The sequence below is a fragment of the Elephantulus edwardii genome, unplaced genomic scaffold (assembly GCF_000299155.1).
Source record: "Elephantulus edwardii isolate Elephantulus edwardi_28Jun2011 unplaced genomic scaffold, EleEdw1.0 scaffold00256, whole genome shotgun sequence".
In the NCBI taxonomy this organism is placed as follows: Eukaryota; Metazoa; Chordata; class Mammalia; order Macroscelidea; family Macroscelididae; genus Elephantulus; species Elephantulus edwardii.
Genome location: NW_006400006.1, coordinates 4,030,872 through 4,034,435, shown reverse-complemented (window position 1 = coordinate 4,034,435; position 3,564 = coordinate 4,030,872).

Below are 3,564 nucleotides of genomic sequence, written 5' to 3'. Positions count from 1 at the left end.
GTGGAGACGAGCAAACTGAAGCTGTAAACAATCTCAATCTCTTCGTCATCCATCTTGATGCTACCAATTGGTCTAGTGGTGAGAATCTTTGTCTTCTTGACATTGAGCCTCAGTCCATACTGAAGGCTGCAGTCCTTGCCCCTCTGCAGCAAGTGCATGAGGTGCTTCTCAGTTTCATAATAATTATACCAATTACAAAAAAGAAAAACAAAACCAGACATTTTGAGAACTAAATAGAAAACCAATTTAGCAGAGACATGAAAGATGTAACCTATACAAAAGGCTACATTTTCCTCAGTTTCCTGGTATATTAATTACTAACAGGAATTATTCATAGTGGTGTCACAAGATACCCATTTATATTTTTTGCAAATAGATTCTTTCTCTACCATGTTAAATGATAGGAAAAATATGTTTTAAGTAGCAGTCTTCAAATTTCTTGAGAATACATTTAATGATAGTGCATTTCTGTCTATTGTCTACTCATCGTAGAAGTTGTGTCTCATCAGAATTGCTATATTCTTTACTTGATTACTGCCTGGTGGTAACTTGACAACTTATTAACAAGGTTTCTCACCATGAAGCCTATTGACTCTGCTTAATTTCCTGAGAAATAAAGTGTAGGAAATGACATAATCAATTTCCAAGTCCTTATTACCAGAAAGAGAGTAGAGTGATATATGGAGGAGTCATTTAGGAAGGTACATGATCATGAATTTTTTTTAAGGAACAGCAGTGTAATTTAGTATTCAGAAACAGTATAGTAACACAGATTTTATGAGTATAGCTGGAGGAAAATATGTGTGCAATTTTAACAATAGTGGGATGGCTTACAGATATAGCCTGCTATATAATAATTTCATGATATGGATTAATTGAGCAAATACAATGTTTAAAGGCAGGAACAACTAGACCAGAACATCAACTGATAAATGCAGAAAATACAAGCAGTAAATACAAGTTTAGAAGAGCCCATGGCACTTGCTGTATCTTTGCTGATGTCAGGTGGATCTTGGCTGAAAGCAGGAAGTAGCAAAAAAAATATACATTGACATTTTAGTGACTATGCAAAAACATTTGACTGTATGGATGACAACATATTGTGGGTGACCTTGAGAAGAATAAGAATGCCAGAACACTTGATCGTACACATGCAAAACTTATACATAGACCAAGAAGCTATTGTCTGAAAAGACAACAGGATCATTATTTGATTCAAAACAAACAAACAAAAAAGTATGTCAAGGATGTATCCTTTATTCATACCCTTTCTATATAGATGATGAATAGGTCATTCAAGAGGCTGCAATTTATGAAGAAGAAAGTGGCATCAGGATTGGAGGAAGACTCATAAACAATCTGCATTATGAAGATGACACTGTCTGCTTGCTAAAACTGAGGAGGACTTGAACAGTTTGCTGTAGAAGGTCAAAGACTGCAAACCTTCAAAACAGATTCTTTCTCAAACACAATAAAACAAAACCCCACACCTCTGGGCCAAAAGCAGCATCATGATAGATGGAGAAAAATTGAAGTTGTTAACCAGTTCAACTTGCTCAGATCCACAATCAACACTACTAGCACCAGTAGACAGGAAATAAAAAGACTAGTTGCATTGGGAAAATGTGCTGTCAGGGACATCTCCCGAGTGCTAAAAAGCAATGATGCCAGTCTAGAGAAGAAGGTACCTGACTTAGACCATCATGGTCTTCTCAATTATTGCTATGCAACTCAGTTGCTATGCAACTAGGAGTTGGACAATGAGTAAGTATATACTGATATAAGAAGAATCTATGCCTTTGAGTATTGGAGAAGAGTCTTGAACATATCATGAACTGCCATGAGAACAAACAAGTCTGGGGAAGGTGAAACAAAATTGTTCCTTGGATGGAAGAATTTCGAAGCTCTGTCTCATATACTTTGACCTTGCTACCATGAGGGGCCAGACTTCTGAAAAGGATGCCATATTTCAAAGGCTGGAGGGTCAGCACAAGAAAGACAGACTCTGGATGAGATAGATTGTCATAGTGACTGTGGCAACGGGGTCACGTGTGTCAGAGATGAAGAGATTAGCTCAGAATAGGACAGGGTTCAAAGTCATTGTTCATGAAGTTGCTATAAATTGTAGTGAACTTGATGGTACATCACAACAACAACTAATCAAGAAAACAATCCTGGTCTCCAACCTTGGTGTTTCTGTATTATAGAGTTTCCATAAATAAAAATAAAAGTTATTGTTATAGAATTGTTTAATGTTGTTGTGTGCCGTAGAGGCAGAACCAACCCATAACTCACCCTCCAGCAGGTTATCAGGCGCGGTAAATCACACAGGAGGACATTGCCCATCCTTCTCCCACAGAGCAGCTGAAGGATTCAAACTGCATGTCTTCGAGACTGCAACTAAGTTTCTGACCACTAGAGTTTTCTTAGGCCACAAGAGCTCTGTAATTATTTATAAGAAGAAAAAATAATATGTTACCATTAAGATATTGACAAGCCTTTGATATAAATTGAAGAAATAAGGAGATAAAAGAAATCTTTTCTCTTCACAAGCTGAAAATTTAGTCAAGTATATGTGCTTTAATATATTGCATATTGATATAAAATGTAAATATTTGTCACTTTGACGTCTAAACTCAGTGCAAACAATTGCATCAATCATAGTATACAACCATTACTATTACATTGTGAAATACTACAAATGAAAAAAAATGAACTTTAAAAAATACTATATTCCCCTTCTTCCTTCCCTCAGTCTCTGTTTAGCATTATTTAGACTATGATCTCAACGGATTTGCCTAAATGTATTTGTTATTGCCAGGTGTTAGTAAACTGTAATTCACAACAATTCTAGGAACAACAGATTTGAACTCTGCACTATCCTATGCAATTGTTATTTCCAGCATGCTCAGGTCCAATGTTGTAGACATTTCGCCAATACACCTTGATGAAGGTCTTCCTCTCTTTCACTGACCCTCCAACTTTCATAGCATTATGTCTCCTTCGAGGACTCACACCCCTGACATCATGATCAAAGGGTATGAGATGAAGTTTCACCATAGTTTCCTCTAAGAAGCATAATTTGGGAGAGATTGAAGAGTATTTTGTTGAGTGAACGAAATCAATCTCATAAGGACAAAGATTTAATAAAATCATTATTGTAAAAACAGAATGATAACTAGTAAAACATATATAAAGAGCCAGGGGAGGGGAGAGGTGGGAGCAGAGGAGTGAGCATGATCAGGGGCAAAACCACAAGGTTTCACAATTTGCAGGGTAGAGGGAGGGGGGTGATAAAAATGGGAAAGATCCAGCAGGGACCTGTTAAGAAAGGAAAATGATGGGCATGGCCCAATGGAAATTAATTTTATAAAATATAATGTGTGGGAATGATTGTATGAAAGACAATATGAGTGAAGAATAGTGTGGAACACAATAGACATAGATAGATAGATAGATAGATAGATAGATAGATAGATAGATAGATAGGATATTGATAAAGATGAGATAGAGATAGAGACAGAGATAGATATAGATGCTATAGATATATAGATATAGATGATA